The following is a 17678-nucleotide window of genomic DNA, read 5'->3' on the forward strand; positions in this document are numbered from 1 at the left end:
TCTCTGTGTCAAATAAATAAATAAAATCTTTAAAAAAAAAAAAACAAAAAAATAAAAAAAATAAAAATAAACACCCAAGATACTGGGTAAAGGGGTACTCCCCAAAATACAATCTGAAACTAGGGTTGCAGAGGTGGCCATAATCATTCTGCATTTAGTCCTGCCGTTGATGGGGTCCCCAGATTCTTGGGTATCTCCCATTCCACATCACCCCAGTCTTTCCAATCAAGGGTATAAGTTCTGGAGATATTCAGCTTCTTGGTAAAGAGGACCAAATTTAAAGAACTGTGAAAATAAAATCCCTTTTAACTTAAAACGTAAAATGCACATTGTAAACAGTATTCCAAACTAAGAAGTCTAAAATTAATACACGTGTTACTTGTAAGGTTTGTACCCAGCTTCCCTATGACAGAACGATCTCCTTCTTGATGGGGAGACTCAAGAACTTGAGTGTTTTTTGGTTTTGTATTATTTTTTTTGTTTTTGTTGTTGTTGTTGTTGTTTTAGGATTTTAGTTATTTATTTGAGACAGAGAGAGAGATTGAAGGGAGGGGCAGAGAGGGAGGGAGAAAGAATCTGAAGCAGACTGTACTGAGCGTGGAGCCCAACATGGACTTGATCCCACCACAGGGAGATCATGACTTGAGCTGAAACCAAGAGTCAGACACTTAACTGACTGTACCACCCTGGCACCCCAAAAACTTGAGTGTTTTACATACCATTCCTCCATCGGGTTAAAGCAGCCTTAGACCCCAAGGTATTTCGATATGTGGTATATCATTATTAAACATTTGGCTGACACTCAAATGGCAAATATATTTTCCTGTGTCATAAAGAATTTCATTAAACAACACAGAAAAAAATGAAAGGGGTGATTTTAAGAAATTGTGCTCCTCTGCATTCATTATGAGGGTTATCGTTTCTCTTCCATCCTGTTTTCTCCCACCAACTAAAAATCGTGTCTTCCTCATCCAAATGCTTCTACCCCAATGGTCCACTTATATATTTAAGAAAGATATACCTAGAATTAAAAAGTCTCTTTCTCAATAGTCAACAAAATAACCATACTAGTAAACTCTAACAGGTTCAAATATGCAGACATATTAAACAATTATGATAAATGAAAATCCCAAGAAGCATTCATTATTGTAGTAAATAGCATCCCAAAGAACTGAAAAATCAAACTGACTCCAAAAATCTCCCCTCCATCAGTCACACTCACCTTCAAGGACCTTTAAATAAGGTAGTGCATTTTACTTAAAGGCATTAAGCTCTCCAGCAAGCACAAAGAAAGTAGAGTCAAAGTAACTTCTGACAAAGCAATGTCAGATAACGGAAGGTAAAGTTATAAAAAAATCCATAAAGTCTGAGAACCTTTCAGTGATTTCTGGTCAGAGATTGTGCGTTAGACATCCGGAAAGTGATACAAAAACTTAATTAATATATAGGTGAGAATAGCAGTTTTTTACAATTCTGCCGACGGCTAGCTTTGATAATCTTTCTGTGCGCCATCCAATAAGCTGGCTACTATTCTCATGCAGCTACTGAGCGTTGGAAATACGCCTAGGAGCTAAATTTAATTAATTATATTTTAACTCTACAAACTGAAGTAAAATATTTTTCTGTTAAACAGACTACTGTTCTAGTAAAACTTCATTTCACGTTAGCTGTCACATCATATAAGTTATTACTGTAGTACATGTATGTTTTACCTTTATTTTTAACACAGCTACTAGAAAGTTTAGAATTTCCTATTTCACTCACATACTTCTATTCTACAGGGCTGCTCTGTGAAAAAATATGATGTTTTATATGCTAAAAATATTTTTCTTAAAGTTTATTAGGTTTTTAAATACAGAAGTGATTTATTCTTTTATAAAAATTAAAATTATATAAAAACACATTAAGAAAAATAATGCTCTCCTGAGGTTAGCAATTTTATCCACCAAAACTTTTAAGCAATTTTCCCCTTGTATTGCAAAAGGATGAGAATACAAAAGTACATGCATATGAGGCATGTCTAGATATCTAAACAGAATTTAACTTAATGAAGAATAAAACTTTTAATAAAATAGAAGTAAACACTCAAGGCAGTTTGTTGAAATATTTGTAAAGTAAAAATCCCACTATAAAATGTTCCCTTAAGAGCCAGTCAATCCCTTCAACAAAAATGCTCATTATCTGCAATTTGGAATTGCACTATATCTTACTATTAATTTATCTACATAAATGTATGCTTAATCTCCAACATCACACAATTCTTTTTTTAAATCACATCTTTCTTTCTTTCTTTTTTTTTTTTTTAAGATTTCACTTACTTGAGAGAGCAGGAGAACACAAGCAAGGGGAGGGGCAGATGAGAGGGAAAAGCAGATCCCCCTGAACAGGGAGCCCAGTGTGAGGCTCAATGTAGGGCTCAATGTGGGGCTTGATCCCAGGACCCTGGGATTATGACCTGAGCTGAAGGCAGACACTTAACCAACTGAGCCACCCAGGCACTCCTTTATCACATAATTCTTAAGCAACGTAATAACTCATTTGTCAAAAGTTTTCAGAACAAATGTCTTCAACCTGTGAAGAAACATGAAGACCCTGTTTTCCAAAATACAGTGTAGATATATCAGTGTTTCAGGGAGGAGATTAAAGATAGGTATTTCCAGAGTCTCCATAGTGACTGTTTGATTTAGTTAGAATCTACATTTAACCAAACACAAAGGATGATTCTCTTTCATGGTAAACCTAAATGATACTTTAGAATTATTGTAAGAAAATGCTAGTGTGTCATTTTTTTTCCTTTACTGATATATCCTTTTTTTATTCTTTTGTGAAAGCGAAAGCATGAAAGGAGATATAGTGTACTGGTTAAGGGTAATTAGATCCACTGATAATTTCTGAGGGAATATGAGCAAGCAATCTGATTTATTCAAGCTTCATTTTTCTAATCCTTATAAGAGGGATAATAATCATATTGATCCCATCTTATTTTAAGATCCAAAAGATCATAAAACAATGTCCCTCTTTAAAGTATGTATCTTTCAAAGACAGATTTAAATCTTAACATTTCCAAATTATATTTGTTACCTAATCTCCTACCTCTTTCACTCAGATCACATTTACTGACCACCCTTTATATGCAAAAATTAGGTAGAACCTTGTTAAATGAAGGGATATATAAGATATCATCACATCCCTATAAATCTGTAAAGTCAACAAAAGAGACAGATAATGTGTGAGGTGTGCCAAAACAGAGGTTTATTTTTTTATTTTATTTTTAATTTTTTTTTAAGATTTTATTTATTTGACAGAAAGAGAGATCACAAGTAGGCAGAGAGGCAGGCAGAGAGAGAGGGGGAAGCAGGCTTCCTGCAGAGGAGAGAGCCTGAAGCAGGGCTCCATTCCAGGACCCTGAGATCATGACCTGAGCTGAAGGCGGAGGCTTTAACCCACTGAGCCACCCAGGTGCCCCCCAAAACAGAAGTTTAAAAATTCTTACCATTGTCCACAAAATTCACTAAGCAGAATGATCTTAACTACAAATCCATCATTTCAAGTCACTTGGCCCTTAGAGTTCACTATTCCTCAGACACACTGATCTCTTCTCTAATTCTCAAATATCCTTTCCTGCCTCTGCAAGATAAGCCATTGTACTTATTGATTCATTTTGTTTTTCAGGTTGCAGATTAATACAACCTTCTTTTAGAATGGCCTTGGCTGATCCTTTCTTCTAAAATGATCTGCTGGATTCATGCCTATCTCATAACTAGGTCTATTTCCTTCAAAGCATGTCTTGCTATTTGTCATTTTCTTATTTATGTATTTAATTATAACTCCTGCTATGGTCACATAAAGTTTGGTCATAGAAGCCCAAACTTCTCTTCAGCTTCTCCCTTCAAAGAATGGAGTCTATTTATCTACCCTTTGATCTGGACTGGTCACGTAAGACGATTATGGACCACTGCGTCCCGTCCAGCTAACTTCTGCTGCATGCAGCCCCGAGAGTAAGCCTGGATTAGACAAAGAGAATATTGCCAGGTTAATCCACAGAATTTTGAGAAAGAAAACGGTCATGGTTTGGGTGGTTTGTTTATATATAATGAATTCATACACCCTCAAGAAATGGAATTTCTTTGAGCGTGGAGAATGTCAGCATTGGTTATCCCTGTGTCCACAGGGCCAAGAACTATGGCTGCAATAATGGGTGTTTAGAAAATGCCTGTGGAAAGAGGTGGCTGGATAAAAGAGTGGACTGATAAATTTCTGCCTGCTAGGAAAGGTATCAGGGACACTCCACACAGAATCTGAGACAGGATAAGTAATGCTTACGAGGTAAAACACTCTCCAAGTAAACATTTATTCCCTTGGTTATCTTTCCTTAAATGGTCTTAACAAATCACTCCCCTTCAATGGCTGTTAATTTTATCAGGATAAATGCAAACTCCTTAGCAGAGCAAACATGATCCTTCAAAAGCTGGCACTTGTATTCTCTTCCACACTTACCTTCAGAAATTCCATCCTTACACATCCTACACTCTCTCCATATCAGATTATGTACCACTTCCAGACATACTTTGAGTTTTGAGGTTGATGAACCTTTCTTAATGCTTTTTCATCTCTCGAGAGTGCCCTCTCTACCTCTCTGAGCCTGGGCTGCCTCTACTCATCATTCAAAGCCCATTTCTAGTTTCATGTCTCATGAGATGCACTAAGGCAGGAGAGTAATTTTACCCCTGAATACTTCTTGCACATATGTAGAGCACATTTCCTTCAGTAAATTTTAAAACCTTCTGACTTTTGTCTCTTTCAAGATTACACGTTCCTTGAGGGTAGACCTCATACCTCACTGTCTTCCTTATCTTTGGCAGATAGATATTCACCATAAACAGTTGTGAAGTGAACAAATAAGGCCTAGAAGTATTTGGTAGGGGAGAGTGATCCTATACCACCTTGTCTTTGTGGGTCTACAAGCTTACACATAGTTTGTTTATGGATAGAGTTGAATAACCCCACAAAACAAGGCTTGGAAATTTCTATGATCATGTTTCCCTAACTCAAAACTTAAAAAGCTATAAACTCTTGGTATGTTTCATTCTTTGCTCCCACTCTGGAAGATGGACATAATAACAGTCTATTTCAAGGTTCCCTGGAAACAGAAAAACATGTTAAAAATGAGAAAATGCTTGTGGATCATAATAAGAAAGAAGATCAATTTATAAGCATCATTACTAGAAAAGACCATGCTGTTGTAGTCATCATTCTTTAACTCAGTAAGTAAAGACAGTGAGTGGGCTGAAGTCCATTCTGTGGTTATAGTAGGTTATAGGCCGCTCTGTTCTAATGGACAGAGACCATGTCTGTTTTAAATCCTGATTATGGCGCCACGCAACAAGGAAGCTTAATAAATGCTTAATGAGGATAAGATACTATCTATTGCATCCAAAGCTATTTGAATTTAAAATAAAAATGTAAATGAGCTTTAGAAGCTAACTTTAAAAAAGTGTTCTGTGAAACTACCTATGCTTTAGTAAATAATAGCCAAAAGGAAGAAATACTTTTTCAATATCTTTAAATGTCTACGCCTTGCTTTATAACACCAGATTAAATACAAGGAAAATTCTTTGTTGTGTAGGAAAAGCTGGAAGGCTGTAACAAATGATGGACAAGTTCTCATTCTCAGGCACTGCCCATAGCTAGAGACTTGAATATTTTTATTGTTATGATGGTATTGATTGTTAAGTCAACAGAAAGCTATCACAAGGGATTGCAAATTTCTATACCAATACTCTGTTCTGTAACATTAAAATGTCATTACTGAATCACCAACTTTTTACCCTGCTGTAATATTATTCTCTGTTGATTGCCTGCCTGAGCTGAAATTTGAAACTGTCACCCTCAGACTTGCAAAAGTGATTCAACTTCACTTATAAGGAAAGTGAAATTAAATATTCATTCACAGGCTGCATTTCAAGTTCAAACTGTCTGAGGCTCCTTAAGGCAAAATGTATTTAAGTTGAAACACATTTTTTCTTCATTTTTATGCAGAAGAAATTCAGAATGGGTATCATGGGTGGACAAATTGCAAAATAATAATTTATTTTGAACTTTACGTGGCGAGAGGGTTGGGCTTTTCTTCTTCCTTATGCAACCTCTTTACTGTTTCTGGCCTAATCCATTTATCTCCTTTGTCAGAAAAACTGCATGTATGTATTCGTGGGTGTTGTTTATTGTCTGCTTTTTTTTTTTTTTTTTTTTTGGCATTTGTCATGTTCTAGCATTAATCAAGTTAAAGCATCCATGGATTCAATGAAAGCATAGTTATGTCTACATCTGCCACAGAAACATAGGATTACCCAGTCTTACGTGTACAGACTAAATGCATACAAGCCTGGCTCTATTTCATGGTACCCGGGATTGCTGTTTAACCACTTCACCTCCATTCGTCTACAAGGCTGCCGACAGATCAAATGAATTACTTGACATAAAGCATTTAAAATAGTGCTTGGGACATGGTACCTTCTAAGTAAATGTTGCTCTAACGGAGTGTTACCTATTATGTGGACCCTTCATGAAGATCCAATTTGCATTTGAAAAAGACCTGACATTTTAGAGACTTCTCACACATTACCGCATTTCAGGATCAGAACAAACACAGAGTAATAGTCAGAAACAGTAAAACTTGCATATAAATTTGGGGCAAAAATGTTGTACGTTGGCTGTTCAAGATCATTCTACCTCCTCCTTCTGTACCTCCCTGCACAGCAGAATGTCAAAGGGTAAAAAGGCATTTCCCAAATGGTTTTGCAACCTGGGCTTGATTAAATTTAGATTTTCACCAATCAGATGAACTTACATTACGTTTATATTCAGAACTGAGTTAAGTGAAGGACAGGCAAAATGCCATGAATCAATTTTGCTGGTGTGGATTCCAACAGCGTCTTTCTTTCTTAACAGCTTCATAATTCAATGGCTCCTTACAAAGTCAGCAAGAGTTTTCCCAATCCAGGACCAGGTCGGGTGGGGCGGGGAGGGCACTGGTAATCACTATTGGAAGATGAGCTAGAGCCTGCCCCTCCAGTTCATTCACTGAATTTGTAAGCTGCCTTTCTGTTTAGGTAAGTTAAAGGAGTTTTGTTTGCAAATGAACCTTAACCTATTCAACATTAAAGCCAAAGGGACTTGGATGGAATTCTTATCTCTGATTCTTAAAGACATGAACGTGGGTACATTGTCAAGATGATTTTTTATTGTAATTTAGTCATTTACAAAATGTGGTTAACAATACTTAATTTGAAGTGTTGTAAGATAGAGATTAGATGTATAAAACATTAGTAAAAGAGCTAAAAGGGAAGATCATATTTAGGGGGAAAACTGAGGCTTAGTGTGTTAAATGGCTGATACAAGTCCTCAAGGACATTTTGTGGTAGATTTGGAATAAGAACACTCCTCTTTAAACACCTAATCAAATGCTCTTTCCCTTATACCACAAAGCTTTCCAGAAGGAGTAAATATTGCCCAAATTATTCTCTGTTTCTAAGATGGAAGGTAATATTCAAGATGATGAGGGAGCAGGAGGCTAACTGAGGACAAAGCAAAAGCTGGCACCTTGCACACCCTCTCCACTCGCTCGCCTCGGTAATATGTGTAACATTCCTCAGGCACCCCTGACCACCATAAAGGAGAAACAGTTAACTTGCAGAGATCACAATCCTACAAGACTGTAATCTCCCAACTATCTTGATGTTAATGGCTTGCCAAAAGACAACATTGATCAAGGCACAAGGGCTCCGGTATCCTAGCACCTTGTAGGCCCTCTTTAGCATATGAAAGCTCCGTTGAAACCTCCCTTTCCCTCACCTTCCCCCAACTGCAGGGAACATAGCCTGCCACCCCTCACAACCCGGGGCAGCAGCTCTTCCTGCCCATGGGTCCTGTCCCCGTGCTTTAATAAACCACCATTTTGCACCAAAGATGTCTCAAGAATTCTTTCTTGGTCATGGGCTCCGGACCTCAGCCCACCGAACCTCACCTAGGTTCTAGAACTTCATCAAAGAGATGGCTCGCTTTTGACAAAACCTGGACTGTCTGCAGGACTATGAGTTTCACACAGAAATGACAAATTGTTAGCTACATCTTTACATCCCTGACCTGAGATAGATGTGTGAATGTGTGTGGGTGTGTTTGTTCGTTTTATCATGAACTATGGGGATACAGAGCAAGGGATCTCAATTCTGGCTAATATTAGAGTCACCTGGGACGATTTCCAGGATTACTGAAGCCCAAACACCACCCAGTCCAAATGAATAAGAATTTCTAGAGAAGCACCTACATAGCTGTATCTTTAAAAGGTCCTCAGATAATTTAGAACAGAGTTACGACTCTTTGATACAGAGTGAGAATCTACCATAATCTAAGTTATGGATATATGGAAGTACCTTCTTTACCCTTTTTTCTGAAAACAGATGCTATTATCCTCAAAAAGAAAGGTTTTAAATCATAAAGCAGTAAAGACCTTTTTAGAGGACCAGATTTTACCTCTTACTCTCAGGAACCAAATGAGTTACCCCACACCATCCTGGTCTCAGCCACATGCTGAGAGGAGAAATATATTGATCTGTATACCACCTGCAGGCTGTGGGCCTGGAGGCAACATTTCCAAAGTATTGATCTGCATGTCTCTCAAGAGCATATTCCTGTTTTCTCTTTTCCATGTGCTTTTTCTCTAACACAACAGTTCATTGAAAAGTGTGCTAATCAGATAACATTGAATTCTTCACTTTTGTGTTGCTCACTAGTAATCATAATATGGAAGAATGAATGCATACTTTGAAATACAGATATCAAGCAAGTACAAATAACAGCTAGAACTTATACTCAATTAATCCATTTTTAACAAGCATACCCTTCAAGAGACAGGGAATCTCGGCATCCCAGAGCTATTCACGAAGAGCCCACATCAAATATCATTACTCGGTACCATCTATCCTATTAGCCAATCAACCTCTTCATTCCCACTATTGTGCCCCATATGGCAAGAGTGAGTAACAGACATTGTGACATCCAATCTATTTTATGAAAGCGTGTTTATGTTTGTAATGAGGAAATGGGAGCTACTTTCTTTTGAAAAACTCCTGGGGAGGTATACCGTATAACTACTACTGGAAGTCAGACAGACCTTGATTCAAACCCCCCCAACCCCTTCATTTATTGGCCTTCTAAAGCTTCTCTTCCCTCCTAGGTAAATTTTGACAATGAAAAAAACAAACAAACAAACAAAAAACAACTTCTTAGGATGTTGTGAAGACTGAAGGAGATCATGAACATAATGTTGTTGAGTTCTGCATGGCATATAATAAATATTTATAAATGTGCCTGTTGTAAAAGGTTATTATATAATTTTAGCTGTAAAGGAGGTCGAGGCATGTTGTAGTAGACAAAAAGAAACCAGTAGACTCTCAAGTCAGATTACAAATAGACACTGAGACTAAGCTTTGATCAAGTCCGCCCCAGACCCACCCTGCACTTGATTAAACTTTAGACATGTTTCTTCCTGAAGCTAGGCCCATGAACTCCCCATTCAGAGAGCACTTACTTTTTGAAAACTGGAATTTTTTTTTTTTTTAATGTTGCCATTTTGCCTTTAATGGAAAAGTGTCTAGCAGTTACAGTAAAAAAAAAAAAAAATCATTTTATTTAAAAAAATCTCTACCAACTTCTAGGCAATCACTGGGTTTTCAGAAATACACATACACTTGAAAACCAATAGTCTGTATAAAAATAAACTTTGAATGTGCAATTAAAAAGGGAGGTCCCCAGTCTTTTTCAGCTGCACAAATGCACAGTAAAAAGGAGCCAAGTCGGTGTGAGATGGGTTTACCCCAGTGCAGAGGGGGATTTCACTTTGGAAGACAGAGCCTGTTTGAAGCGCCTCTTGAGGTCTTGCATGTTGGGAGAGCGTGGCCGGGGAATGATGGAGGCCCTCCTCCTCTCCCGCTGAGGCTGTGCAGCTTGCTCACCTCTTTACAGAGATGCTGAAACACATCACAGACGTCCTCATAGTTTTCACTGGTGGAAATTTCAAGGAACAGGCTGCCCAGTTCATTGGCCAGTTGAATGCCATCATGCATTTGCACCTGACGGGCATGGAGAAGGTCCCCCTTGTTGCCCACGATGATTACAGGGGCCCTAGAGTCAGGGTGGACCTTCCAGATGTGGTGGTAAAGGGGGCGGATGGACTGGTAGCTGTCGTAGTCTGTGATGGAGTAGACCAGCAGAAAGCCCTCTGCCCACTGCACGCACTTGGACAGGGAATCAACTACTTGGGTCAGGTTGTCTTGGACCTGGATGCCCCCAGGGGTGTCCTGGATCTGCAGGGATAGCTGGTCTCCCTCTATGTAGACCAGCCGTGAATACAATTTGCCTGTATTCGGTTCATAATCGCCGATGAATCTCAATTAGCAGAATTCTTTTTCTGCCTCTATGACATGTTTACAAATCTTCTTCCAGGCTCTTGTCAGTTTTACAAGCCAGGAAATGTCTTTCTCAAAGACCTGGGAAACATCTCTTTAAAATGTAACTTTGAAAAAGGAGCGAGCACCCCTATCTCCCAGTCTCTGTGGGAGCTTTGGACCCTAACCCCTAACTTCTTAGATGGGTAGCAATTAGCAAACAAAAATGGCTTAGTCAAAGAAAAAAACATCTACATGCTCACGAATAACTAAATTAGCTTGACACGGCCCACCGATCAACCTCTGCCTACAATGTCCTCCAGAACTTTTCCGTGGCTCACCTCGGTGCTTAAAAATCCTCTCACCTTTCGTTTGGGAGCTCCAGTCTCTCCCTTCTGTTGCAATAGTTTTGAATAAAGTCTTCCTTGCCTGTTTAATTTTAGCTAGTGCAGTATTTGCATTGACAGATCACACAGAGAGCCCACTGATCTCTTCCTGGCACTCACATTTTACATGAAGATTTCAAAGAAAAATGTAACTTACCTGGACACTTAAAACATTTTTCTATGAAAACCAATATGTGTGTGTTATGGAGAATTCACTGTTCGTATGTACTTATGAGGTGTATTTCCAAATAAAGACGGATAAATTTGGTCTGAACTTACAGGTTCCCCTTGTTTACTGATGTTCACACTTATCCTGAGAAAATTACAGCAGAAAATTGTGAAAAGCTCTGTCTCAAGGTATCTCTCAGGTTTTAACTGGTAGAGCCAGGACCCAACAGCTACACTGAACTATGAGTTATTAATCTATGTCATTATTTCTATATCTTATATAAAAGCACTTTTGCTTAATCAAATGATTGAGTGTTTTGCATTTTAATGCACCTCATTTTAAAAATATATGCATTGCCTTGCTGTTCAGGGATTTAATAATTCTTATTTTGGTTTTCCACTTTTAAAGCAGTCTAAGTCTTGAATCTTGTATTTTGATTTGAAAAACATATTTTTAACATCTTTACATGAATTCTCTACTTACAGAGTACCTGTGTTTGAATTTTTACAAGGATACAATGTATGCAAAAATAGACCTTTCAGAAGACCCCTGAAATTTCTCATCAAAGTGCTGTTAAATTTTTGTTAGCTATAAACCACTAGGTGAAATTTGGAAACCAAGGATTTGTTGTGGTGATACTTCTTTTGCTTACTAAAGAAAACCACTCTTTCCCATAAACATGCAGGATAAATGATGTCAATGAGGCCTGAAATTGTGATGAGCTTTGAATGTTCCAGTTTTCCTCCCAGGATTAATAACCAGAAAGTTTCTGATATTAAATCTGTTGCATTAAAATTCCTAAAGTATTTATGAAACATACAATCACTGTCAATTTGAGTCCTGTTCTAGACAAAAATGTCCACATCAGTTTTGCATTACAGTTGTTGTTTTTCATTGTATCTATACAATTGAGCATCCTATTTAATTTCATTGACTTGAAATCCCTATAAAGTTGAATTGGAATTTTTATTCCTCCACGGACTAGTTGCATGCCCTGGAGAATATTATTTGACCTCCTCGAGGATTAACCATCTCATCTCTAAAATGCAGAGAAGATCACATATGCCTTGTAGCCTTCTTATGAAACTTAAATGAGATATTTAATGCAGAGTCCTTGCATAGTGCCTGCCGTGTTATTAACCACTCAATTAGCAGTGACAGTGGTGGTGGCCATAGTGGGTATAGATTGGGCAAGTCATCGTAACTGGTGGGTTTTACCTATGTTGGATGACTCTTTAAATCCAATCCATTTTGAAAAGAGATGCAGAGATAAGTTTATCATGAAGTTAATGAAGCTTAACTTTCAGGCATTCTCATTTGTACAGATCTCTTCCTATTCATATATTTACTTCCTTATGCAAGGTCCACATTTATAATTTTATATTCTTTCCTTAAAGAGGGTCGCAGAACTTTTATAATATTTGGGCCTGGATCCATGCCTGCCTACTTTTTTTACTGAACTTTTAGGGAAACACAGAAAACAAGTTAATTTAGCCAACAAAAATGTATATATGGATACATTAAGAATTCGATGCATATAATGAGAATGCTTAATAGAAAAGAGGCAGTATTCATTAATAAATGGATTACATCAATCATCTGTAAAGACTTGCCTTTGATAACATATATGTGGCATTTAAGTAACATCTCTTAAAGTTCCTTTGAGAAATCAAAATGCACAAGATATTAAGGGAGAAGAGGCTCCGAGAATAACTAGACAGTATTTCAATGGAGGAGAATGAAGACATTTCTCAACAGTCTGTGGTCCTAGCCGGCCCTCCACAATACCCACAGATACTGTGTGCCAACGCTTTGCTGTGAAAGTCTATCCTCATTAATTTACAGGCTTGCCCATTTTATTTTGAGAAGTTTTAAAGAACACATACACATAGATGGACGCACACACACACATAGTCTTTACAATTACAAAAAAATAAGAAAAATATTATTTCATATTGGATATTGTTTATGTGATAAGAAATCCCCTGAAATTTAAGCTGTAGGAATATTAACTCTAGCAAAACAAAAACAAAAACAAAAATCCCCACACGTTCCTATATATACTATAAACACAGACACCTCTATTTTGTTTGTCTATAAAACAGCAGCTGTTCCTCTCTGTCAGAACATTTTATATGCCAGGGTGAATGAAATGTCCCTTTTCTTGCATTTTAGTATTATTTTCATCAACAGCAAATGAAAACTTTTATAAATTGTCTGCCATGGCTTGTGTATATTCTTTAAAAAACAATAATCTGTTTTAAAATTAAAATACAGTCTCATGTTTCATTATGTGCCTGAAGTATTAAAATGCTTTCCTCTACATTTCCTTAAAACAACCCATCCCTAAATAGTGCTACCTCTTCCATAATTTCATCCATTCGCCAGCAGTGTTCTTATGCCCTTGTTCTCTACTGAAGACAAAAGAAGACGAAAACTCCAGGCCCATCAATCAAAAACAACACAGTCAGCACCAAGTCCAATAATGAAAACCATGATTTCATAAATCATCTTACACAGGTTGGGGTCATCTTTAAAGAAAAAAAAAATCTTATCAGGTACAGCTGAATATTCTCATGGTCTTTCATTCTTCAGTCTTTAATGAAAACAATAGAATGGCTGACAGAATACAAATGTGTCACCTTTCTTAATGTAAAAAAAAGAAAAAACCCACCCTGACTATGCCCTTGAAATAACCTGAAGTCAAAATATCTTTCTCTCAAAAGGTCTAGCCGTTCTTTTCTTTAACAGTTTGGCAATGAGATAACTTTTTCTTTTTCTTTCTTTTTTTTTTTCTCCTTCTCTTACTCTCTTTTCAGATATGTGTGTTTAATTCAATCAAGTGGAGATTAAATTTAAGAACTCCCTTTCAGAAAGCTATTTCCTGGCAGTAACTAGCACTAACTGCAGAAGGAGGTTTGACATGGCATTTTTGTTTTAGCTAAATCAACAGCTCTTGGGTAAATTCCGTTCTGTGACCCCAAGCCCACATCCGCATATTAGGAAGTAAAATAAGCAGCTCGTAATCACTAGGTAGATTCAGACTGAGTGGAGATTTATCTCTTTAAAAATATGGACTCTATATTTGCAAACCTGGTTAAATAGGTCTGAGTAAAATAAAGTTTGATTAGGCATACACAGTACTGTATACTTAATCAAAGTTCTCAAATTGATTTTGCTAGGACATCGCTGCCTGGCATATTCCAAGTCCTTAAATGTGATTCAATAAAATCTATTTTTTGGACTTGAATTAGCCACCCTTATTGGGACATTCACCTTGTTCAAAGATCTAGACCCAGTTTATATAGTACAAAATTCATTCAGTAGTGGGACAGAGACATGGTGTGGGGGGCATTTCTTTATATGCAGACAGAGAACGACAGTGTGCCGAAAAAAAATAACTGTTTGAGTGTAAAAATTAATGAATGGGAAAATGAAGGAGACACACAAAGAAGAGAGACATGCAAAACGGATTGCTGAACGTAGGAAGGAGATGCCTTAGGCAACAGTTTACATTAAGGTTTTCTTAAGTATATTATATCGAATTCAGAAACTCAGTGTAGAAAATTTATTCTTCAGGTGCGCTTTTGCAGCTGACATAAGAAAACCAGTTGATTTAGCAAGCTTCCATTGTCTTATTTAGTAAGCACTCTGAAAATCTCTATTCAGAAGAGGCTGCTATTTGCAGGCATTTTGAATTCTTACCAATTTCCTGCCAGCTACATAATGTAAAAGCAATGAATGGCTACACTGCATTGTTCACACTTTCAACTATATGTGATTATCTGGTCCACTGGTCTACTGTAGTGTATTTCTGAAATGAATTGAAGATAAACCTGTAATAGTCCATTTCATACAGAGACATTTGTATCAGTTTAAATTCAGGGCCCAAATATCTACTTATTTCCATTCTGTTTTATAAGTACAGTGTTTTCATCATCATAAAACTATATTAGCTTCCTGATTATACCTGGAATTCTGCAAGTTCTAGGAGAGAGCTACCAATCTCATTCTTAGTTCTTTAGCACCCCTGCTCTACAATGAATAACACAGTCACTGTAAAAAGGGCAGAAGAGTCAGAAAGAATTTATGGAGAGTTTCCCTCTGGATAATGCATGATGTCCAGTTTTGTATAAATAAATGTATTTATTTGTATTACCAGGGTACTCATATTAACCTTGCTTTGTTCACAGGAACACAATATATTATATTTGAATAAAAAATCAAAATATGACTGATGGTTGAACAAATTCAAGTTCATTATTTTCAACCAATTAGAAAGAGTTACTAATACATTTAGTAACTATATTTCATAAACTTCAGCTAATCAAATTTCTTGTCATTAAAATGTTAAGATAATCTGATTTTTAAAATAAAAGCTGTGAAGGGATAAACACATGATATCATCTAGGTAAAATTTAAAATAAGAAAATAATTATCATATATGGCTTGGGGAATACACACCTATTTAGAAAAACCATACATACATGGAAAGACATGTGGGGGTGGAAAGAAAGAGAATGTTGTTTCTGTATGTTTTATGTCTTTCATAAAAAATTAAGCAAGCAGAAGCAAAGAAAGTACATAAGCATTTCATTTTTTCTTTATATTGGAAATCTTTCATAATCAAAAAAGGAAGAATTAAAAATATTATTTAGCAAAAACATGAAAGAGTAGTAAAATTGGTAGAAGATTATGGATCATGTAGAGGCGTTCTACACAAGTTTTGCACAGAAGCAAATTTGTTGCTTGTTATTTTCTCTAATTCTTCATAAAACAAATTTAGAATCCCCCTATAATGAATTTCAGATTTATAAACAATAATATATTGAGAATATAAAATTAGAATACAAAAAGAGGTTCCTTTTCTGTGTGTATAGGAATGAATTCATATAAATTAAGCATACAGAGTGTGTCTCACTATTATGGATTTAGCCTTAAAAATCAGTTACACTTTTGAGGAATCCACATTGGGTTTTTTGTGTATTTTCCTACAAAGGAGGATGACTATTATATTTCCAAGTTTACAATGTAATATTTTCCTCCCATAAACACTAGTTTTTGGTTTTACTCCTTTTGAAAACAAAGTATTTTTTAAAGAATTTTTCTGAATATCATTTGAAATAACTTCTGTTTCAGAAAAAAATATTGGCCCATATACCATTACTTTCTTTTTTAACTCTCATCAACATGAAAATAGTATAATAGCCCAATATAATTTAATTTTCCTAAGTACAATTCAGTAGATGAAACACACATTAACTTTATAAAGCAAGAGTCTACAAAATACATACAGTATTCAATAAACACAATTTGCAAAAATATTCAGACAAAGATATATGTATACAGTAATTCAAGATGGTTTCATGGTTTCAAGTCCTTTAAATCCTTCAAGTAAAGGCAAGAGAACTACCAAATGAATACCTCTAATATTATCAATCATGATCCTAGAAGGTATGCTTCTCCTCTGTTGTTCTATAATGCTCTGTAAAGGCAAAAAAGCCAACATGATATTCTAAGCCTTTGATATTTCCTAATATTTATTAATTCAAGTTTATACTTTAAATATAATTCCAAATTAGAAAACTTCTGGGAAGAAAATATTTATAAAGCTTGAGTAGAAAGACATTAAAAGATGGTTTGTCATTTTTCCATATATATTTTGTGAGCAATTCAGTATTTTTTAAAGATTTTATTTACTCATTTTAGAGATAGAGCATGAGTTGGGGGAGGAATAGAGGGACAGGGACAAGTAGACTCCATGCTGAGTGGGGAGCCTGATCTGGGACTCGATCCCAGGACTCTGAGATCATGACTTGAGTTGAAACCAAAAGTAGTTGCTCAACCGACTGAGCCACCCAGGACCCCTGAGCGATTCAATATTTTGATTAATGGATTTAGTTATTGTTAGAGACTATCTAATTCCTTGTCTTTAGCCATTTGGCTGTGTACCTAAAGGTAACAAGCTGCCACCAATTATCAACAAACACATACATACACTCTGTGCATGTACCGGTCATTTTATCAGGACATGTTCTAATTCATCGTCATCAGCAGCAACTATCTCCTTACTTAAGGTCTCTTTTCCCTTAAATTCATAATGCATCTGTAGTCAGCATCCCGTGGTTTAGAATTAAGTTAAATGCTATTTTCTCTAATAGGGGTTTGCAAACCACTGCCAGCAGACCAGATCCAGCCCTGCCATTTGGTTGGTATAGTCTATGGCGGCTTTCCCACTACAATGGCAGGATTGAGTAACTGCCAATGAAGCCTTTTATGACCAGGAAAGCCTAAAACATTTCCCATCTAGACCTTAACAGAAAGTTTGCTAACCCCTGGTGGATGGTTTGATACAGAATAGAACATAAAAAATATAATTTAACTGCATATTTCCAGTATCCTTTGAGTAAGTTTATTTTTCTAAGTAAAATATAATATACTTGAGATTAAGAATCATTTTTTAAAACTTAAATTTTTGAGTATGACCTCAAAGCGCCTCATGCAGTTCAAAGGACATATTGAACACTTGATACCTAATTGATTTATTAAATCATTGTGGAGCAAGAAATCCAATTATGGTATAAACCACATTTCCTCTAAACTTGATCCCTTTATCTAGTGAGATCACCAGAGTACTACATAACTGGACTGCATAACTGTAGGATTAAAGATAGCTTTGAG

The 17678-nt window shown here is 36.4% G+C and overlaps 1 protein-coding gene and 1 pseudogene across 1 annotated transcript in view; both read right to left on the reverse strand.

Annotated features, from left to right (window-relative positions):
* Positions 1 to 17678, reverse strand: part of LOC111147021 (protocadherin 9) — an 899956-nt gene that overhangs the window by 188838 nt on the left and 693440 nt on the right. The window lies entirely within an intron of this gene.
* The window catches only part of LOC111147165, a 29498-nt pseudogene continuing 21687 nt past the window's right edge, over positions 9868 to 17678 (reverse strand).

This window comes from Enhydra lutris, unplaced genomic scaffold (assembly GCF_002288905.1).
Source record: "Enhydra lutris kenyoni isolate GAN:26980312 unplaced genomic scaffold, ASM228890v2 scaffoldscaffold15, whole genome shotgun sequence".
Lineage (NCBI taxonomy): Eukaryota > Metazoa > Chordata > Mammalia > Carnivora > Mustelidae > Enhydra > Enhydra lutris.